We start from the raw sequence: 24,091 nt of genomic DNA on the forward strand, positions 1-24,091 counted from the left end.
CTTCTCCTCTGTGCTCATGTGACTACCAGCACTGGGTGTGGGCTGTTCCACTCAGGTCCCAACCAGATGTGTTCCTGAATCTTCTTGTTCAGCTGCATTTACAGTATGCAGCTGAACAGGAAAACATGTAGTCGGGGCCTGGGAGGCCGCATTTAGTCCCAGTAGTCATATGAGTGCAGCTGAGACTGTGGAATTCACAACGCAACTGAGAGGTAAGTACTGAGGAAACCATCTTACCTCCACAAGTCAGAAGTCTGTCTAATTTTTAGAAAAGCCCAGAGAACCACTTTAAGGTTGCACCATACATTAATTGTCGGCAAATCACTAATTCAGCCCAACCCTCCATGCACATGACATGTTGGGCATGTTGAAATCTAACATCTGCCATCAGATGAGAATCAGGTGGCCGATAAACAAAAAGCTGTCGCCCATGTAGGTTTCCTATAATGTGAATGGGCACATTTACTGTACAGCAGGGACAGACTGGGTCCCAGGCTATAAAGGGCAGTCATGAGACCCTTACCAACCACTATCGGCTTGATAAACTTGATTTAGTGTAATACACTGCATTGGCGGAACATGTCAACTTTAGGTGGTACTCAAAAGCAGAACATACACATTGGGTCATACACCAGTTAGCTGTACTCAATTTTATCAGAATCAGCCAAAAATCTAATGTGTTTAAAGGCCTCCAAACTTCGCCTGATGACAGCTGTCACAGGAAAGAGGAATCGGGCATGCTGGGTTTAAATATGGCAAATCCTACGTTTTTGAATTATCTCTTTCCTTCAACAATTTCTTAGCTATAGTTTCTTCTCAGTTCCCAAAAAGTGACCTTAGGATATCCCAGTCATTAAATCTTCCACAGCTTGTTTACAAAAAATGGTGCACTACAATGGTAAATGCAATTGACAATATATGGCTAAACCCTCACACTGATATTAAAATGATACTTTCGCCAATATATTCTTATATCAGGAACATACTGGAGCCCGCGCACCTCATCAAGGTATCTCAAAGTTGCACGGGACCTAACGCTAACCTACCTGTGCCATATGGGCAATTACAGGGGCATTAGGTCCGACACACAGCGAACAACTCCCAGTTACCTCCAGCGTGAAATAACACATACAATGGGAGGAGGGAGGAGGCTGTGAGTCCCACCTACCACTGACTCATTTTAATATCAGTGTGAGGGTTGAGCAATACAGTATATTGTCAATTGCATTTACCAGTGTAGTGCACCATTTTTTGTAAATGTCTGTTTTATATAGCTAATCACATCCACACATTTGGCTATCTTGTGAAGGATGTCTTTGTGGTACATGTGGTCCGCTGCGGGCATCCTCCATTGTATGCATGTTTGCTGGGGATTGCTGTTAGCAACGGACCACATGTGCAGGATTCGCTCCCCCGGTTAGAAATGCGCAACAGCATATGGGGTTTTGAGCATTTTCTGCCTTTTAGGACCACTTTATTCTGTTATTCTGCTTCAACAGCTTGTTACCTATTTTTCCCAGGTAGGTAAAATGTGTCTGGTTATGCATAGATTTTCCATTTAGGAGTCTAAGAAAATACGAGATGACCCTTTTAGGAGCTGCTGTTTCCTGGAGTCATTTTTGGAAAACACAAAAGGAAGAGAGTTAAGAACCAATACAACTAAGAAATGGATGGAATAATAAAAAAAAAAGATTAAATGAAGAGCTCAACACAAGGGATTTTCCATGAATAGACATTGCAGGTCTTTTGTGGAAGAGGAAGAGCCAAACATGTACAGTACAGACCAAAAGTTTGGACACACCTTCTCATTCAAAGAGTTTTCTTTATTTTCATGACTAGGAAAATTGTAGATTCACACTGAAGGCATCAAAACTATGAATTAACACATGTGGAATTATATACATAACAAACAAGTGTGAAACAACTGAAAATATGTCATATTCTAGGTTCTTCAAAGTAGCCACCTTTTGCTTTGATTACTGCTTTGCACACTCTTGGCATTCTCTTGATGAGCTTCAAGAGGTAGTCCCCTGAAATGGTCTTCACTTCACAGGTGTGCCCTGTCAGGTTTAATAAGTGGGATTTCTTGCCCTATAAATGGAGTTGGGACCATCAGTGGCGTTGAGGAGAAGTCAGGTGGATACACAGCTGATAGTCACACGGAATAGACTGTTAGAATTTGTATTATGGCAAGAAAAAAGCAGCTAAGTAAAGAAAAATGAGTGGCCATCATTACTTTAAGGAATGAAGGTCAGTCAGTCAGCCGAAAAATTGGGAAAACTTTGAAAGTAAGGGCTATTTGACCATGAAGGAGAGTGATGGGGTGCTGCGCCAGATGACCTGGCCTCCACAGTCACCGGACCTGAACCCAATCGAGATAGTTTGGGGTGAGCTGGACCGCAGAGTGAAGGCAAAAGGGCCAACAAGTGCTAAGCATCTCTGGGAACTCATTCAAGACTGTTGGAAGACCATTTCAGGGGACTACTTCTTGAAGCTCATCAAGAGAATGCCAAGAGTGTGCAAAGCAGTAATCAAAGCAAAAGGTGGCTACTTTGAAGAACCTAGAATATGACATATTTTCAGTTGTTTCACACTTGTTTGTTATGTATATAATTCCACATGTGTTAATTCATAGTTTTGATGCCTTCATAGTCATGAAAATAAAGAAAACTCTTTGAATGAGAAGGTGTGTCTAAACTTTTGGTCTGTACTGTATGATCAATGAGGGCTTGATCCTTGGGGCTCCCATTTCTCAACAGAATGAAAAGTCCCAAAAGCTCTGATGGGCTATGTGGCCTTTTCCATATTGTATATACATCTGTGTTTGGTAATGCAGCTCAGCCCCACACAACTTCTACTCATACTGGGAGACCACATGGTTAGACATATATTGGTCAAATATTGATGGCTTAGTCTATGGATAGACGATCAATGGAGATATTTAATGCAAATAGCTCTAACTGAGACATATATATCTTGGTCCTGGTGGCCTCAGTTCCCCCAAAGTCCATGACTATAGATATTTCACTGCGTATTGTGAAAATGACCAAAATGTTTGATAGACTTCTGCTTCCTTGTAAGTCACAGTCACTTAGGGACTAAAAAAAAATCTGAAATACAGTTATCTGGTTTCCTCCATGAAACCCATAGGCTTGAAGCCTCGGTAATGTGAAGAACAATCAAAGGAAGGAAGTGTACTGGGTGGGATCAGGCTTGTTCCAAAGAGGAGTACGCTTGATATTTTGGAATTCTCAAACTCCTGAACTGACCTGTGTCTTTTGTTCCTTCGTGGTCCTGTGACTGGTGGATTATTTTCTCTATTTTTAACATTTCAAGTGGATCTTTTTGGGATTGTGTATATCCCACAGGTAAGTGGTCTGGTTTTAGTTGGATTCTATTGATTTTATTTTTCTTAATCATCTCTGTGCTTACTGTATGTGTACAATGGTTTGAAACGGCTGTGGGATCAAGTGGGGTGCTTGTTGTTGGCACTGTACCGTCAAGACAACTCCTCTTTTGAGCCCCTCTTTCAGTATCCATTTTAAAGGGTGTTGGTCCTCATTCTGATGGCTGGGTCTTTGCTCTGGTTTCTGTTCTGAATGATAGTAGCTGCTAATTGGGGTCTTGTCTTGAGAATTACCATGATCAGATTTTTGGGAAAGGGGGAGACCACAATGTAAATGCAGTCCTAGAGGAAAACTAAGCATTGGGTGTCATTCAAATCTGATGAAATTCATTGTTTTAATGGATATCTGTAGAGATTTAGGGCAAGGATCTGTGATGGACCCAAATCTCAGCTTTAGTAGACAGCAGGCATCACAGAGCATAGGAGAAAGGGTTGCCCCAGGGAGAAAAACCTCTCATTTTTGGTTAGTACATTAGACTGAATTTTTACTGGACTTTGTAGAAGACACAGGCATGTGGTTCTCCAAGTGTTGTGGCACTACAAATCACATCATATCCTATCTACCCGAGATGGACTTACACTGTTTAATCAGAACCAGTGCTAAGAACCTCAAAGTTAAGAGTACTTTCACACTAGCGTTTTTCTTTTCCGGTATTGAGTTCCGTCCTAGGGGCTCAATACCGGAAAAGAACTGATCAGTTTTGTCCTAATGCATTCTGAATGGAGAGAAATCCGTTCCGGATGCATCAGGATGTCTTCAGTTCAGTCACTGTACGGTTTTTGGACGGAGAAAATACTGCAGCATGTTGCGGTATTTTCTCCGTCCAAAATTCCGGAACACTTGCGCATCCGTCTACAAATGGTATCCGTTTGCATACAGATTAGTTCAGTGCAGAATATACAAAATTAAAGGAAAATTTATAGTAACTGGCACCCCCATAGAAATGCCTGTTCTTGTTTTTTTCCGGAGCCGCGGACTGGAAGATCGGGGGCGCGCTCCGGAAATGCGGATGCGGACAGCACACTGTATGCTGTCCGCATCCGTTCCTGCCCCATAGAGAATGAATGGGTCCGCACCCGTTCCGCAGAATTCACGGACCCCAAGAGTAATGGGTTGAGCCTGGTGTAACATCTATGGGATTCAAAGGGATGTATTGTTCTCTCCATTGTAATGTAACTGGACAACCCACTATGACCTTGAGTGCCATAATAATTTGGAGTTTTTAGTCCTACAGTGTCACACATACAGTCACCAAGTACCTGTAATCCTATGTCATGTCAATGCATTAATAGTACAGTCACCAATCACATTTATATATAAGCAGTAAATGACCAGACCTGGAAAACCCGGTAGGTAGGCAAATTGTCCCAATGGCAGAAGAAGCACATAAAACCCTAAAATAATCATAGGACTCCCAACTAAGTAAGCAATTTACTTTTACATTATCTTTAAAATTCTCCTGGTTGCCCTGGGAAACAGACAGCACTTTAGCTTCACCTTTTTGTCAGACATGTGACCCAACAGCTTACTGGCAACTGAATACCCACAATGCACTGCTCTCCGAGAACAGGAAGTTATCATTCTCAATTGACTCTTGAGGTGGGCATACACGTAGATAAAAATCAGCTGAACCCGCCAACTCTCTCATATGAATTGGGCAGGGTCGGAGCGGCGCACCAGAGTTCATGAGGATTCTCCGGTGAGCCAAAGATCTGATATTATAATGGGCCTCAAAGATCCAGGAGAAAAAATACATTTGGCTGCCTTTGGAGTCAATCACTTGCCAATTGGGTCTCTTTCTTTGATTCAAAACCTATTAAACTTTATTGATTCTATAGGGGTTGGGCCTTGAGAATAATTTCCTCTGGTGGCCCCAAGGAACCCCAGTCCAACACTACTTCCAAGACAGGAGAAAAGAAGGGTTGGATATGTTGTCTTTCAAAATGGCTGATGTTTCCTTCCTACAACATATGGAGTCAGGCATTAGCTCAGTTCCCTCCCCAGCTAACAACACCCGCACGCTCAGTCGAGTATGCATGTGTATAGTGGAAATGGGAAGATTCGCTGTCAGCCTAAAAGAGTTCAACCGACAGGTATTGATGGCGTCTGACCCCCTTTCGCCAAGCTGTGAATCTAAATTTCTACAAGATCAGTCAAGCAAAGTAATTCCAAAGATTGTGATTTTTTTGAAAGTTATTTAAAAATAGATTTTTTTTCTCTTTCAATTTCCTGGGGAGCCTTAAAATGACCGACATTGCAGGGATTGTTAGAAGAGAACGCAGCATTGTGACGTCTCCGGGTACAGGTTACACAAGGCCGGAGACATATCCTGCTTTTGTTTGAATAGGAAACAGGATGCTTAATATAACGGAGCTTCAACGGATGGAGAATCAGAGAAAATGATCTTCACTCCTGAAAAAAAACAACAACTGAGAAATAATTACCTGGAAAAACAGACAATTAGGGCGGGTTCGCATTCGTGTTATGGAATTCGGTTATAGGGTTATAACCGGATATAACGGAATTTTAGGACGGAATGCAAAACTGAGCCCTTTAAGAGGCATTCTGTTTTGCTCTGTCCTAATACACGTCTATGGGGACAAATAACGGTTCCGTTTGGTTCCGTTATACATGACGAAAAAATCCTGTCGGAACAGTTATTTGGCCCCATAGACATGTATTAGGACGGAGTAAAACAGAATGCCTCTTAAAGACTTCCGTTTTGCATTCTGTCCTAAAATTCCGATATATTCCATTATAACTCTGCTATAACGGAACCCTATAACCGAATTCCATAACACGAATGCGAACCCGCCCTAACTGATATACAGTATATACACACTATGGGGGACATTTTTGAAGACGGGTGTTTTCCACACCTGCCTGAAGTCCCTCTTTGCCTCATTCACACCCCAGTGATTTACAGACGTGTGCTGTGCGTATTCTCCACGGACAGCACACATACCGACGGTCAGTGGTTTTAGCACGGAAGCACGCTCAATTTTGTCCGCGTTCACGGATCCATCACACCTATTATAGTCTATGGGTCCATGATGCCACCCGTGTTTCACGGACCATTAGGAGGAGATGCTATGAAAATTCATTTTCAGCTGTGCAGTGTCCGTAAAATGCAGATGATAGCAAAGAGAGAGCAAAAACCGGCACGCGGACAAAACACGGATCCTTCACGGACATCTTCACGGATGAACCACTGACCATCTTATAACGGATTTCATCATGGACACAGATGTGTGAATGAGGCATAAGTTTGGCACTTGGTCCAGCCGGTCATGCAACAGACGTAACTCTATGCCAGCCCTCTTCATGGCGTAATTTTAAGCCATTTTCCATGCCAAAAACCGGCGTCGAAAATGATGGGTGCGAGTCCCACCTCCGGGACTGGCACAAACTGAAGGCGGGAGCATGTGCGGCCGCCCTCCATTCTTTTATCTGGGAGTGACGAAAATAGCCCCATAGAAGTCAATGGAGCTGTGGCCGCATTCATTTCCATGGAACTTCTGAAAATAAAACAGCGCGCTGCTCAGCTATTTTCAGCACTCTCATAGAACTGAATGGAGGGTCGCTGCGCATGCGCAGTGTGCTCTCCTTCATTTTGCAGTCTCCGTTCTAACAATAGGTGGGATCCGCACCTATCAGACATTGGGGGCATATCCTATGGATGTGTACCCAATGCAGGGCCGGTTTTAGACAAAGTGTGGCCCTGGGCAAAATTTTAAGTGGGGCCCCAAAAGAAATATTGCACAAACAACACATGGTTTTTCCAAGCAAATTCTCATACAGAGAAACTGCAGGGTAATACAGTACCAGCAAGGTGTATAAGATTATCTTTAGGATAGGTCATCAATATCAGATCGGCTGGCGTCCTTCTCCCGGGACACCTGCCGATCAACTGTTGGGAGGCCAGTGATGTCCCTGTATATCAGTCACATGGCCTAGTTGCAGTTCAGTCCCATTCAAGTGAAAGTAGATGATCTGCATTACCAAGCATCGCTGCTGTCTGATGTACGGCGCTGGGCTTGGTGAACTATAAAGAGACCGCAGTGCGCACCGGAGCTCTGGTGAGCGCCGTGGCCTCTTCAAACAGCTGATCAGCAGGGGTGTCAGGAGTCGGATCCCCCCCAAAGGTAAACCTTTTAACTGATAAAAACAAGAAGCAGGTTGGAAAGACAAACAAATATAGCCTTTAAAGTGTAATTCTCCTTTAAAAACACTTTCTACATGTCACAGTGACCACCTACCTCTTACATCCAGGGACATCTCCTGTCATGTAGGCATTCCCTTTCCTCTTCTCCTCCGTTTGACCCAGACCGCCATGGCAAATTCTTTCAGCCGCATCTCGTCTCTACAGAGTTTGTTATACAGACATTTTTCCATCAACCTCCCCATCCTGGTGTCCCCACGGTGTCACCCTACTGCCTCTCTCAATACTGTGCCCGTTGTGCCCCCCAATACCCCAGGTACTATATTGCTGAAAAAATAGTTACCCTAATAGACATAATTGGGGTCATTTATCAAACTGATGTAAAGTAGAACTGGATTTCCAAAAGAGCTGTCAAATATGAAAGGTGAGATCTGATTGGCTGCTATGGGCAACTAAGGCCGTTCTACTTTACACCAGTTTGATAAATTACCCCAAATGTCCCTATAGTGTCCACAGCAGCTATAATGTTCCCTAGAGTGCCCCCAGTAATAATACCACCCTCTATTGTGCTCCAGGCAATAATCCCTGTATAGTGTCCCCAGATATAATAGAATTGCCCCTACAGTGCCTCCTCAATAGCAATGCCCCCCCACGCTGCCCGCATATAGTAATCCCCCATAGTAATTTGCCCCCACACAAAGTAATTTCCCCCACATAGTAATATGCCCCCACACACAGTAATTTCCCCCCATAGTAATTTTCCCCCACATAGTAATCTGCCACACACAGTAATTTCCCCCACACTGCCCCCATATAGTAGTTTACCCCACACAGCCCCCACACAGTAATTTACCCCACACTGCCCCCACATAGTAGTTTAACCCACACTGCCCCACACAGTAATTTAGCCCACACTGCCCCACACAGTAATTTCCCCCACACTGCCCCCATATAGTAGTTTACCCCACACTGCCCCCACACAGTAATTTACCCCACACTGCCCCGACACAGTAGTTTAACCCACACTGCCCCACACAGTAATTTAGCCCACACTGCCCCCACACAGTAATTTACCCCACACTGCCCCCACACAGTAATTTCCACCACACTGCCCCCAAACAGTAGTTTCCCTCACATTGCCCCATATAGTAATTTGCCCCCACATAGTAATCCCTTCCACAATAATTTGCCCCCACACAGTAATCCCATCATAATATATTTCCCCCACATAGTAATTTGCCCCATACTGCAATTTCCCCCCAATGTACTGTCTCTTCACATGTCCTCCTGTGTGTGTCCCCCATTTCCCCTAAAGTTGGCACATACCTATGTAACAGGCGCGTGATGGCAGGCGCGCACACTTCACTGTGCTGCGTCCAGGCACAGGCGTGCGCGATGACGTCATCACGCACGCCTACGCCAGGATTTCACTACCGCATAGGCCTCAGGCCTACTAGGCCTGAAGCCTATGGCGGTGATCAGCGGCGGGGCAGGGAACTATGCGCTCTCGTGCCCCGCCGCAGTATGTGGGTGTTCGGGTCGGCGTTGGGCCCCCCAGCGGTGCTGGGCCTGGGGCTGCCAACCCGAACGTCATCCACCACTGACTGCCCAGTTTGCCCCCCCTAACGCCGTCCCTGCCCCATTGAATAAGATGATACAACCCCTTTAATATATATATATGGCTTAAGTGCAATGTGGTTTACACCTATATGTATAAAAGTAGACCAGAGGGTTGCCTGGTTTATTTTGCGACTTTTTTGAAACTTTAGCAAATCTCACCTTTAGCTCTTTAACATAGACCACTTTGAAATGTCGCAAAATTTGACCAAATGTCACAGAAAATGCCACAATCGCCATGACTTACGACTCTTTTAAACCACAAAACTGACATATTTGATTTGATAAACATCCCCTATAGCGTGTGCATATATAGGACATATCTCCTGTTGCAAGTCATATCTGTCCTGTATACTTTCTCTCCTTTTATGATCCAATCCTGATTTTGACTCTCAAACTGCATCAGGAAATCTGGACATGTGGCCGTACCCTAAGGTGCGGCGATCACCGATACAGCATGCCTATTGGCACTCCTTACAGTTTTTATTTGCCGGCTGCGCATTTGCAAGCAATGATTTTTTAAATGCTGAATTAAAGGGGTTTTCTAAAAATCTTTTATCTGATTCATGGGGGTCCAACACTCAGGACCCCTGCCAATCAGTAGTGCTGCGCCCTTCTCTCAGCTCACCAAGCACAGTGCCCTACATTGGATAGCGGCTGTGCTTGGTATCACAGCTGAGCGCCATTCACTTTTAACGGGCTGATCTGCACCTAGGCCATGTGATCGATGAACGTGACTTCACATGGCCTAGGCAACGCTGGAGACGGCTCTGGCCAGGGACGTAGCTATAGGGGGTGCAGAGGTAGCAGTCGCTACTGGGCCCAGGAGCCTGAGGGGGCCCAAAGACCCTTGTGCCACATAAGAAGACATTGGTATTTTAGAAAGTTCCTGCTGATCACTTTACATCTCTGGCTGGAGGGAAGGGATTAGGTCAAGAATTTGGCATGGTGGGCGAGGAGCATTTCAATTTTTGCTCTGATGCCTTCTCAAACAGCTGATTGGTGGGAGTCCCAGATGTCCGACCTCCATCGATGCCACCCAGAAACAAAAGTAAGGTGATTGATACGATGCGAAGCTACTTTATTGGAGTTAAACTAGCTGTCTCAGTATAGACAATGGTGGCATATCGGTCTGTCCGCCAAAACGAAGTGGCAGCAACACTAGGAAAACATCACACCAGTTTTATGCTCTCTTTTATGGCATAGAATGGACCAGGCATGCAGGGAAAGCCAATAAGAGTGCTTTACTACCATCACTGCAGCTTTGTTCTGGAAATCAATGGGCGTTAGAGGGTTTGGGATCTGCCGATCAGACATTGATGGTGGCATTTTAGAGATATGCCATCATTGTCTACGCTGACACAAACTCCTTCACATAAATTTTCCCTATAGCCAAATTTTCATCCCCGTATATACCATGGGACCAAAGAATTGCCAAATATATTCCCAGCTAAGGATAGAATAATGGATCCTGATATTTATTTGTTAGCTCTTGCAAACCTCCACCCAAGTGCCATGTCATCCTATGAGTACATGTTCATCAAAGACATTTTTAAAATATCACAACATGAAAGAGGTCTCCAATAATGTAAACCCAGGCCGAAGAGAATGTGGGATAACAATATCAGAGTCTTCGGGAACCTATATTGTACAAAGACAATGAACCTTTGGATACAGAATTATGCTAAACCTAAACAATAAGGCCGGATGTCATGGAAGGTAAAGGCTGCTCCAGAGTATCCTGTTTTTCTTCAATAGAGGAAAATTAAAACAGGATGCGGCCTAGTGACTGTGGGCACTGAACTTCTACCGGCACCTGGTGTAGGGGGCATATGGGGGCAGGAGAGCATGATATCATATAACAGCATCTACAGACAAAAATGAAAGACTAGTCAAGTTCCGGCATGGCTGGTGAGATCATCATTGTGTTGGAAAACTGCAACTGACCTTACCATAAATGATTCATGACTAGTGTTTAGTGACCTATCACTTGTGAGGTAACAATGGAAAAGGTTTTACATAGGGAACTTTCCAATGTAATCTGATTGTAGCAGACAATGTGAAGCAGGAACACACAATGAAGAGACAGAGCTCTAAAGCTAAATCAAAATGGCCGTCCTTCCTCATGCATGTCTTCCACCATTAAGAAGCCAAGTTTCTTCTCAATGTAAGACAGGAGAATACAATGAGGAGAAAGGACTTCACAACAAGGTCATCCTTTCTTGTACATGTCTTAAGTTATCCTCAAGCAAGCCTTCTACTCTATGTGCTGAAAGCAGGACAACCCCCCTATGCCTAAGAACAGCAGCTCTGCAGAGCTTTGTGATCTAGAATGATCCAGGACTATGTCTTCTATATTGTATTCCTTTCCCTGGTAGCTATAAGTGATGAAGGTGCATATGAATGCAAGAAGTTGCTGAGGGTGTAGCTATAGAGAAGACACTCATAACAGTTGTCTTCAGCTCCTGGTGCCAGGAGGACCCAAAGACCGCTATGCCCCATAAGAAGACCCCAGTATTTTAAGTGGCACATGAGGGGCGCTGTTGCATGTTTTGCTTAGTTACACCTCTACTTCAGGTCTTGACACTTCCAGGCTGTGTCTTCTGTTCCTTTACAGTGACAAAAACATATTTGGCCCACTGATTTACAAATAGGAAGGCCTAAAAGTCATTCCCTAAGGAATCTGAAAGACACCCTTAAAGGGGTATACCACGAAAAATGATGTATCACCTAGCTGTAGGATAGACAGTGCTCCATCAGTGGATGAAGCATCCCCCTGAAATACCTTGATTTCATGCTGCATGATATCACATTGCTTCGAGTTTGATCTCGGCCATTCGTTTATAGCTCTAGTCAGACACGTTCAACATGCACAAAATGTACTGAAACTAAGAAATGCTGAACAGTAGAAAAGTTTGAAGAATTCTGGAGCCTGAAAGTTTCTGCAAACTTAATACACAGTTGTAGGAGCCAAATGTTCCTAAATCAGCTAATCAGCGGCAGACACTGAGGAAGTTAGTCTGGGGAACAGAGTGTGTGAGGACTTTCAGTTTTTGGATAGTTGTGTTGCGTTGTATCCAGAGTTGATATGAATCTCATGAGGGTCTTACCCAGTGTAAAGTAGTGGACAACGTTTGAGATGAATCTGGGTTGTTACAGATATCTATGGCTGTTTATTAGGCCAAGTTATATGTTAAGGTAAAAAAGAACAAACCTATGAGACCTGGTTTGCAAATTTTGGTAGGTTTTGAACACCATGGGGGTCATTTATTAAGACCAGCGTTTTAGACACTGGTCTTAATACCACTTTAGCTGGCGATGGATGTGCAGAATTTATGTAGACGCGCCGGCCTCTGCATAACTACAGCATATCCAAAGCCTGTCTAAATCTATGACACCTCCCTTGCTGGCGTAGATTTAGACCATTTTCTACGCCTAAGGCTACTTTCACACTAGCGTTCAGAGAGGATCCGTCTGGTTTCTGCACAGACGGATCCTCCCCTATAATGCAGACGTTGGGATCTGTTCAGAACGGATCAGTCTGCATTATAGTTTAGAAAAAATTCTAAGTCTGAAAGTTGTTCAGACGGATCCGTCCAGACTTTACAATGAAAGTCAATGGGGGACGGATCCATTTGAAAATTGAGCCATATTATGTCAACTTCAAACGGATCCGTCCCCATTGACTTACATTGTAAGTCTGGACGGATCCGTTTGCCTCCGCACGGCCAGGCGGACACCCGAACGCTGCAATAACCTTTGAGACAGTCGCATATATCTGTTTGTAAATGACCCCCATGTGTTTGAGGATCATGTACCAAGCTGACCAGAACATTTGACTGTAGATGTAGTCTTGTAGAATGAGATGAAATGCATATCAGCTGATTCAGGACCGCTTTGCAGGTTAGGAACAAGGGCCCCATTGTTGTTTTCAAGGGTCAGCCATAGTCAAAAATTCACAATTATAGTCACCTTAAAGGGTCCCTCATCAATCGGCTGATCAAAAATTGTCACTGCTGCTGCGACCTGTAGTGATCAGCTGTTGACTGTTGGGAACCCTGGCCAGGGGTGCACCTAGCCTTTCTGCTGCGTGAGGCAAAAACTGAAACGGCGCCACCCCAATGCCAATTTCTTAACCTAACCCCTTTGCCACAATTAAAGCGCTCATTGCCCATGGCCCTTCCGCTGCTGCCCTTTTGCCCCTACCTGGTGCTGCCTCACCTGGCCTCATTGGTGTGGCACCCCTGACCCTGGCAGTAAGTTTTCAATTGTCCTGCAGCGCCACCACAGGGTATAGTAAGCATTACAAAGTACCCATTCAAACCAATGGGTTGTCTGTGTAATACAGGACAGGACTGGTCCTCCAGAGCAAGAGATGCTCTTTGTAATTGCTTACCTCTCTGGTCAATAGATGATGATCCTCAATATCGGGCCCTCTACTATTATATAATAACTGGGTGAATGAAAACTGCTTTTCCAAACTGGACAACTCCATTATAGGCTTATTATCTTCCAACCACATCAATAGCCTAAGTGTAGCTAGAACTGACCTAACCATATATTGAGATGAACATTGAGATGAACTAAGGAAAGGATGTAAATAACATAGAGGCAACCAATTTAACTGATATAAGAAGGGGAATGGTTTGGGGTGTGGGATGTGTAAGTCTACTCAATGCTTTTTCTCTCAATATGAACATTGAAAGATGGGATGGGGTTGTGGAGATGCTGAGACGGAAATATAGTGAGATGTGTTGGCATGAGACAGCATCAGTGGGTGGTGGGCGGCAAATTTTAATGTTTGCTGGATCTAATTCAAAATTATGACCTTGGTGGCTATACACCTAGTAGCCTTCTGAAATGTTAGCAAGTCTGCCAGAAGTAGAACTCCACCATTAATCCAAGTCATCTCCATGGCAAAACATATTAGCTCCCGACCATGCTAGGAGCTTTAGGTATGACTTAAGTTTATCAATAGGTAAACATTAGACCATCACATAATAATTCATATTTTGGTGGGTTTGATTTCATTTCACTGTTTAGAGAAAGATGTAGTCAGACTTTGACAGGTTGTATGATCTCTCTTTGAGTGCCGTTTCTGTTTTCATATCAAAAATAACTTGGCAAAGAAAGTATTTGCTTCCGGACCACACTGCTTCCCATCCTCCTTATCTCATTGCACTGACTTTCCTTGACTCATATCCTCAAGTTGGAATTTCTATGATGTCATGCTTAAGGAAATTGTCCAAGACCCCACGTAAAGTACTGATTTTCAGCCTCACCTATTTCCCAAGTGATTCACCGAACCCTTATCTACTAGAAGGATTGGTGGTGCCCACCCATCAGGCACCCTTTAAAGCATTATGATGATATGCTTCGAAACATATTGCCTAACTGAGCAAGATGTCACCTTTAAATGTTTAGTTGATGTGACAAATCTTTCGAAAACCACAGCTTCTTCCTGCCATCCTATCTTCAGGACAATCCAAGTTCTTGAACCTTGGATTGTTGGAAGCTTGCAGTATACTGATATGACAACCCATTTTCATAAACCCTGTTAGGGCATTGTGAGTTATCAGGGGAGGTCCTCAGTTCAGGATCCTCATGCCTTGGCCAAAGTGAAGAGCAGTTAGAAAAAAGTATCTCTTACTCTAGAGACATGCCCGAGGTGGAAAAGCCCTTTAAGTTGAGTTATGACATGGCTGAGAATGGCCTAAGCAGGTTGGTGGGGAGGGGGTCTATATCCATCAAGTTTCATACTGTGGGAGAAAGTAGCAAAAGTAGTGGAAGGTATGGTATCAAGCAATAATTAAAACATTAATCCATATGCCTCTGTTATTTGGGTTAGGCTAGGGTAAAGTCTCAAAAATACAGAGTGTATTATGACCAATGTACAATCTTCAAGTTTATTGAGATGTAATACAGAACCCATAGACTTCTATGGACCCCTACTGTACAGTACTGTGACATGCTTGCTATAAGGACACATAACGTACTATCCGTAGAGCCAATAGTGCAGACCGATGGCAAACCTTTGTGCTGCTGTAGATGCCTTCACGAGAAAACCTCCATAATATGGCATGCAAAGGAGCCACTCAAAGGCACAATATTGGCTCATAGAATACTATGGGCACAAGATTACAGATATATCCTTAAAGGGAACCTGTCACCAGTTTTATGGTGTCCTAACTAAGGGCAACATAAATAAGTGACTGATTCTCTTAGCAAAATGCTGGGTCACTTTCTTTAATTGACCCAGTCAATCTTGTATTGAAAAGCTCCAGCTCATAATTATGAGTCATGAATATTTATGAGCTCCTGACTCTCTCCGCCTACCTGCTGCTGATTGACAGTTATTTTCCATATGAATCAGCAGCAGGTGGGCAGGGGAGTGGCTATAGCTCTGAATTAAATATACGCTGGACTCACTGACATCATGCTGGACTCAAATCAGCTCATTAGCATGCGGCATGTGGCATCTTTGTATGTATATTATGAGGTAACCATCTGTCACACCATTAAAGGGTTTCTGTCACCCCGCAAAACTCTTTTTTTTTTTTTTGGATAGTTAGATTCCTCATAGTGCGATATAGGAGAATATAATGCTCTTACTTACTTTCATGCGGCCGATTCTTTATAAAACAAACTTTTATAATATGTAAATGAGGGCTCTACCAGCAAGTAGGGCGTCTACTTGCTGGTAGCTGCTGCAGAAATCCGCCCCCTCGCCGTGTTGATTGACAGGGCCAGCCGTGATCTCCTCCTCCGGCCGGCCCTGTCAGTAATTCAAAAATCGCGCGCCTCGCGTCATTCGGCGCAGGCTCTCTGAGATGAGGAGGCTCGTCTCCTCAGCACTCCCTCAGTGCGCCTGCGCCGATGACGTCTTCTCTTTCGGTGATGTCATCGGCGCAGGCGCACTGAGGGAGTGCTGAGGATACGAGCCTCCTCAGCTCAGAGCGCCTGCGCCGAATGACGCGAGGCGCGCGATTTTTGAATTACTGACAGGGCCGGCCGGAGGAGGAGATCACGGCTGGCCCTGTCAATCAACATGGCGAGGGGGCGGATTTCTGCAGCAGCTACCAGCAAGTAGACGCCCTACTTGCTGGTAGAGCCCTCATTTACATATTATAAAAGTTCGTTTTATAAAGAATCGGCCGCATGAAAGTAAGTAAGAGCATTATATTCTCCTATATCGCACTATGAGGAATCTAACTATCCAAAAAAAAAAAAATGAGTTTTGCGGGGTGACAGAAACCCTTTAAGTGAATACATCTAAGGTACTTTTTAGTAGTTAATGATTGTATATAATTAGTTAGATTATAATCAAATATCCACATGACAGGTTCCCTTTAAGGAGGTCCAACACCTGGCAACACCACCGATACCACGGCCTCCTCACAGCATACCAAGCACAGCACCATACGTTGTATATTGTCTGTACTTTGTATTGCATCCAAGGCCCATTCACTTGAATGGGCCATGTGACCTATGGACGTGATGTCACTGGCCCAGGAAGAGGCCACAGAGCTTACCGGAGCACAGTGGTCTCTTCAACCAGCTGATCGGCTTGGCTGCTGGGAGTCAGACGCCCATCGATCTGATATTGATGACCTATCCTGAGGAAAACCCCTTTAATATGCTTTCTATGATTTGTAAGGGTTTGGGGGGGATGGGGTTGTGCCACATCCTAAAATTATGTAAAGTGGAACCTGCGCCCTCTGCGGTACATGATGGGCATACAGAAGGATATAATTTGGACTGACCTCATTATGCAGCCGCCCTCTAATAGCATGTGTGAGTGTCTGCCTCCTGAGACAGATGGCATTCTGAGTTCCCATAAAATTAGTCGTATGGCTTACAAGCCATACCGGTTCCCTCGTATAATATTCAGATAGGCGCGTGCTTTTATCTGAAATTGCGTGCGCTAATTGATTCATGGGTTCTCGGAGATTAGTCTTGTTGTGCTTGTTCAAGTGATTTAGAATGGCCATCTACGTTATTTCCCATTGCACTTCTGCAAATAATAATATTCATAAAATAATGCAACCCTGCAATCACTTAAAGCAGATGTCCCTTTAGAAAATAACTCGGCGGTTACATTAGGCATTTGTTTTCCAACTGATAAAATTAGGACTGCTTTTAGTTTTCCTTCCATGTACAAATAACCATTTATCCTGGTTTTCTGTGCTGTTGCCTAGCAACCCTTTATAGTGAAGACAACTTTTATTGCTTATCTGGATTGGAGGCAGCGGGGTCAGGATTTGGCCATACCTATAGGCATGAGCCCAGGCTATTCATGTTGATTTTAGGTTATTACGGTATGTGGTATAAAGCACATTCAACATCCATAATGAAGACTATAATACATGGTTTTGTCCATGTTGTTTCCGTTGTTCTTCCAGGCTTTGTTCTTCTTCACTTTCTTGGGTACATTACGAATCCTTATTCACGCCTACCGATCCCCTGAGCCATTCTGATGCTGCTCTGGTCCCTGCTCTTCTTCACTTCCTGGTCCTGGCTCCACAAGCCATATATGGCAGTAAAGACCCTCTAAAGCAATCACTTTCTGAGGGCAGACCCACCTCAGCCTGTGATTGGTTGTCCCCAGAATGTCAAGCCAGAACCATCAAGTGAAGAGCAGTGGGAATCGGATGGAGCTGGCACCAGTGCAGGCAAACCTAGGCAGATGCCAGGGTCCATTGGCTCTGGGGGGGCCCATGGTGATCTGAATGGGTCACGTACGGCATAGGTGACAGGTCACCACTGTGACTAGTGATTGGCTGCAGTGGTTACAGGTCACAAGACCTCTGTCAACAAGATGTTGATTCCGAGGGACCTGGGACCTGTGGAGGTAGCCATGGAGCGATGGAGCAGGAAACCAGCGGCAGGGACCAGCTAAGTATAAGCCCCATCACAGGTCAGACCACTTGGTGAGATCTGTTAAAAAAAACTTTTGCACAACGCCTTGAGGAGCCCCGGCAAATGGCTACATTTGCAAGGGAAAGTTTGCATTGGCTGATAATTTCCCTTGCAACATTCGGGTACCACCTGGCGGCCATTCAGGAAAATCGCTTTTGCCAGTGCCGTTGTGTGTTTGTGGCTCATATAGAGATGTTCCTCTATCAAGTCGTTAACATGTCTTCTTAGCGCCACTGGTGAAGATCGGGAAGCCAATTATGGTTATTTTATTCTGACACTTGGTTTTGTCCTTTATTAAAGTTGTGGTTCTCTCCTTGGGTCAGTCATTGTAAGACATGGTGTTTTTTGGTGCAGTTGGCTGTGCCCAACCAATATGGGCGATGGGGGAGTCCAGTGCCAGATGCCATTTATTGGTGGGTAGGGCAGTAACATGGTAATTGGCCCAAAGAAACATCAGAATGAATGGGCGTATGGACGCAACAATCCTCATGTGAACCCTGTGACATGAACCCTATTTAAGGGACGGTCTTCCTGCCAAAGGGTTGGTTGGATGAACAATAAGCCATGTCAGTCCACTGTATTAGCTGGAGCTGGTGTCTCGACTCAACACCTGGGTGTCACAGACGCCCCTCCTGGGTGTTGTATTGGGAAGTGTCGAGGAAGGACTCTCTTAAGGACCTGCAGAGACAACTGCCTCATCAACCGTATATCTGGGAAGCGAGTCAGCTGTACTTATCCGCCATAAGGAGACACCACCATGAAAAGGAGCAGACTGTCTGCCATTCCACACATATAATTAGGGATTCTGATAGCGCACTTAGATTATTGTAATAAGATAGAAATGATAGAAAATAGGAAATAGAAATGATAATGTGAAATTTAAAACGTGTACTCCCAGTCCAATACCTCAACTACATGGATCTTAATCAAAGCACCAGACCCCCTCTGACTGTCCTTTTAATTAGTAGGGCTTTATTTGAATTAATCTGCATATTCCACACCTTTCATTTGCATCTTATTAAGCAGGCAGTGCAATATTAGACCGCGCACGTAACAGTATGTAAAACAGGAGATGAAATGTGATAGCGAGTAATTTGGAAAATTGAATTTCAAGATCAGATATCTCAGCACATTATACACTGATGAATCCACTCGGGATGGTCAGACATGCATCGCTTTATTACCGGCAAAGCAGATAGTAGATTTACACCCTTAAAGGGATTGTCCACCTTCTAGTAAGTGATCACTAGCTGATTCGGCGGGGGTCCGACACCCGGCGTCCTCACTGATCGGCTGTTCTACAATAACTCCAGTACTTTGCAGTGGACGGAGCTCATCACTGCAACAGTTTTCAAAACAGCAACTGGATCTGAATACTTTTGTCGTTGCATGAAATTAAAAATTTTGTATTGCCAATAAAATGTATCTGTATAGCGCCACCTGCTGTTTTTTTTTTTTTCTTATTTCTTTGTCCGGCTCACTGAGATGGCCGCACATGCTCAGTTTCTTTAGGATGCTTCCTTAGGATGATTGGGGGTCCGGCTCTCAGCCCATCGTAGTTGAGGGGTAGCACTGTGCTTTTAGGATCGAGTGTGTCTGGTATTACAAGTTGCTACAGTTTCTGTCCATAGCTGTAATACCGAGCACAACCACTACCAAAAGTATGGAGTACAATGAGTGCAATGAGGGGGAGCGGGGCTCCGTGGAGCGCCACAGCCCCTTTTAATCAGCCGATCGGTGATCTAATATTGAGGTCTATAGGCCATTCAGTTTAAAGAACCAGATAACCACTTACACGTTGGTCCTTTGTCTGTACTCAGAGGCCTGAATGAAGGGCATTTGCAAACAGTGACTCTCTGGAGGACCTGCCCTGTCCTGCATTAAAAAGATTGAATTGATTTGAATGGCCAATGTGTAATGCGTAATTGTCCCTGTGGCGGCGCTGCAGGCAAACTGAACACTTACTGCTAGGTTTCCTATGATCAAAGTGGACAAACCCTTTAATAAACCCTGTCCATTATCCTATAGAACTGCATCTGGCAACCATGAATAAGGGGTTTTGATGTAAAAAATGAAAATCCGATATCACATAGCACATGACAATACCTATCTAACAAAGCAAGAACCAGCCCTGTACCTCACATGGTTTCCGGAGATCTCCCCATTCACTGCTCCAATTGCTCTGCCAGATCATCTTCAGCCCGGCAGCTGAGAGGGGCGAGTCCTTTCTGCTGCAGATCTCTCCCTGTTACTGTCAGAGCTCCTAACAGAACATATGTCAGGTGGCAGTTTTAAACTGAGCACGTTCGACCAGCTCGGTGAGACGGACAAGAAATAAGAAAGAGAACAAACAGCAGGTGGCGCTGTATAGATAGATTTTATCGTATTGTATTGCGTGCAATTACAGAAGTATTCAGATAAAGGTGCTGGTTTAAAAAATTGAGAATATTTTCCGTGACTCAACCCCTTTAACGGGGGGTCTGAAAAAGACAAAATGAGCACCCTGTTTTTGCAAGGGCTCGTTTTGGCTAAGAACCCTTAGTTTATATTGGCCATAATATAAAAAGGGAGACTCTTTTCGTTATGCAAGTGCTACGGTATTAAGTACGCCTCGACCGCCAGACTATTAAAAAGCCGCCTCTCCGCGCCGAAGCCGTAGTCACTTGGCAGTTTGCTGAATTGATTGATATCTCCGCATCATATTTAACATTTCAGGTTCAGAACAGTAATTAAAAGGTGAATCCTATTAAGCACAGACTGCATAATAGCTAAGAGAGAATAATTTCTTCGGAGAATTATCTTCGCCGTTGAAATTAGCAGTCACACCGAAGGAGACGTCTTGGATTACCTAATGCTCGTAGGAAAATTTCACTTAGCGTAATTATAAAGAGCTGAATTCCTGCCAGTTCTCCTCCCACTCCCTTCTAAGAAGAACAACGGCAGGAAACGGCAATTTGAAAGACGTGGGCGTCACCTCTCCAGTTACTCCCCAGAGCGGGAGTACCGCCGCCGCTCATCGGGAAGCCGTGCACACTCTTGATATAAAACAGCCCATTACTGGCAGAAGAACTCATACAATCCCAACGCTTTTAAATATGCTTTGTTGACCTTTTAGCACATTTTTATTGAAGAGCCGAACGTTGTGTTTTTTTTTGCATCGTATAATTAAGCCAACCTTTACCTATAAAGGTCTAGCCACTTGTATTATGTGAAAGCAGAGACAGGATGCTGAAAACTGATCAATTTTAGAAACAATGTAGCAGATTTACTAATATTATCTGCAGATTTATTACACTGGCTGATCCATCTGGTGCACCTTTAGACTGTCTATAACGCCTATTAATTGGCTTACTTTACGCCACAATCGTACGCCATAATGTTGGCACCATTTTTTGACCCATCTTAAGACTCTCCCATTTTATGGCAGGTCATGCCCTTTTCCCTCTAAGCAGGGGCAGACTGGGAACTTAAAGTGGCCCTGGAAACAGGGGTGCACCTAGTCTTTCTGCTGCCTGAGGTGGACACTGAAACGGCGCCCCCCGCCCTTCCCAATGCCAATTTCTTAACTTAACCCCTTTTCTTCAGCCCATGGCCCTTCGGGGCCCCCCTCTTGCCCCTACCTGGCACCTCACCTGGCCTCATTGGTGGTGAACCCCTGCCTGGAAAAAAAAACTAAAAGTGGCCCTATTTTATAGCGGGGCCCAAACTGACAGAAGGCAGGGTAAACACAAATAGGCGGGGCCAGCAATACCCTATTGTACCACCCCAGCAGAGCCGAATACCGTGGTGCATCACAAAATACTGCCCAGAAAGCACAAAATACCTCCCCAAAAACTGCGGGGCCAAGTAAAGCCTTAGTCTTACCCCAAATTATAGGCCCATAAAAGCTGCAGGAGTCCTTCAATAATCATTAAATATATTCAACGCCTACCAGTACAGTATATCACAATTCTTGGCATGAACCGCTCTGGATAAAACTGCTCTTCTAAAATCATGTACTTGGATCTCCTGCAAGACACCTGAATCAGCATGGCCGCCTACTGCTGAGTGTGCAAAGTCTCGGCCCAGGGATTATCTCTGATAAGGTGGACACCGTATCGCATTATTTCCAGTGTCTGCCGCTGGAACTTAAAACATTGTTTTTGGTAGATTAAAAGCTCACGTTAAAGCAGCTGTAATATCATCTCTCCCCGATCAAACCAATTTGCAGCCTTCAATCTGTAAATGTCTCCGGGCTGCTGACTCATGAATCACACAATTAATGAAAGCAGCCAACGCTTGACAAACCATTTGTTTTTAAGGCACAAAATCAGATTTCGGTCTATAGACGTCAATACTGAGAAGTTAATGTATGTAGCGCAAGTGATTTATGTTATTATACCAGTCATAGTGGGCTCCCTGTCTACCCCAATCGTGCCCCTACACGTACACCCAGATTATAATGCCCCCCACCAGCTCTATACTGGTCCATGTTGATGCCAGAGACCACAAAATAAACAGTTCGGCACTCATAATGGGTTATTTCAGGGAGAACTAATAAAGAGTCGCAAGTCAAAGTTGAGATAAGCTAGATTTCCCTTACTTTTTCCAATGACAGTTATGGTTATACTCCTGAACTGCAAAGACTCCTTTACAGTTAAAGATATATTCACTTTAGTGAACTGCAAAGACTCCACTCTGGTGTCAGAAATAGTCACACTACTGAACTGCACAGACTCCTTTCCAATTAAAAAAATATCCCTACTCCTAAACTGCAAAGACTTCTTCCAATAAATAAAATAGCCACACTGCTGAACTGCAAAGAATCCTTTCCAATGAAAGTAATAGTCACACACCTGAACTGCAAAGACTCATTGATAATGAATGAAATAGTCTTAATCCTGGACTGAAAAGACTCAGTCCTTATGAAATAAATAGTCACACTTCTGAACTGCAAAGACTCTATTTCAGTGTCAAAAGTAGTCAAACTACAGAACTGCAAAGACACCATTCCAATTAAAGAAAGAGTCACACACTTGAACTTCAAAGGCTCATTTCCAGTGTCAAAAGTAGTCACACTGCTGAACTGCAAAGGCTCATTTCCAGTGTCAAAAGTAGTCACACTGCTGAACTGCAAAGACTAATTTCCAGTGTCAAAAGTAGTCACACTGCTGAACTGCAAAGACTAATTTCCAGTGTCAAAAGTAGTCAAACTGCTGAACTGCAAAGACTAATTTCCAGTGTCAAAAGTAGTCAAACTGCTGAACTGCAAAGACTAATTTCCAGTGTCAAAAGTAGTCACACTGCTGAACTGCAAAGGCTCATTTCCAGTGTCAAAAGTAGTCACAATGCTGAACTGCAAAGACTCCTTTCCAGTGTCAAAAGTAGTCACAATGCTGAACTGCAAAGACTCCTTTCCAGTGTCAAAAGTAGTCAAACTGCTGAACTGCAAAGGCTCATTTCCAGTGTCAAAAGTAGTCAAACTGCTGAACTGCAAAGACTAATTTCCAGTGTCAAAAGTAGTCACACTGCTGAACTGCAAAGGCTCCTTTCCAGTGTCAAAAGTAGTCACAATGCTGAACTGCAAAGACTCCTTTCCAGTGTCAAAAGTAGTCACACTGCTGAACTGCAAAGGCTCATTTCCAGTGTCAAAAGTAGTCAAACTGCTGAACTGCAAAGGCTCATTTCCAATTAAATAATTAGTCACACTCCTGAACTGCAAAGTCATTTTCAATTAAAGAAATAGTCACACTCCTGACCTGAACTGCAAAGACTAATTTCCAATGGAAGAAATAATTTCACTTCTGAACTGCAAAGACTCCTTTCCAAGACTTATGAAGTCAGCCTTCAGTTCATACAATTATCTCAATGTTCAAACTAACCTGCTAGAAAATATATTTTTAAACCACATTAGACTTTTCTCCTTCTTCACAATATTAATATTCCTCCTCTCCAAACTTCCCGAGAGTGAAATAATAAAATCCCAAAGCCACAATGAGAAATCGTA

At 44.0% G+C, this 24,091-nt stretch overlaps 1 protein-coding gene across 1 annotated transcript in view; it reads left to right on the plus strand.

Annotated features, from left to right (window-relative positions):
• Nucleotides 1–3,166: 3,166 nt before the first annotated feature.
• The window catches only part of CDH5 (cadherin 5), a 42,190-nt gene continuing 21,265 nt past the window's right edge, over nucleotides 3,167–24,091 (plus strand). The window contains exon 1 of the mRNA XM_040410589.1: nucleotides 3,167–3,368. The gene's annotated coding sequence lies outside the window, so the exon portion shown is untranslated. The remainder of the gene's footprint in view (nucleotides 3,369–24,091) is intronic.

The sequence above is a fragment of the Bufo bufo genome, chromosome 10 (genome assembly GCF_905171765.1).
Source record: "Bufo bufo chromosome 10, aBufBuf1.1, whole genome shotgun sequence".
In the NCBI taxonomy this organism is placed as follows: domain Eukaryota; kingdom Metazoa; phylum Chordata; class Amphibia; order Anura; family Bufonidae; genus Bufo; species Bufo bufo.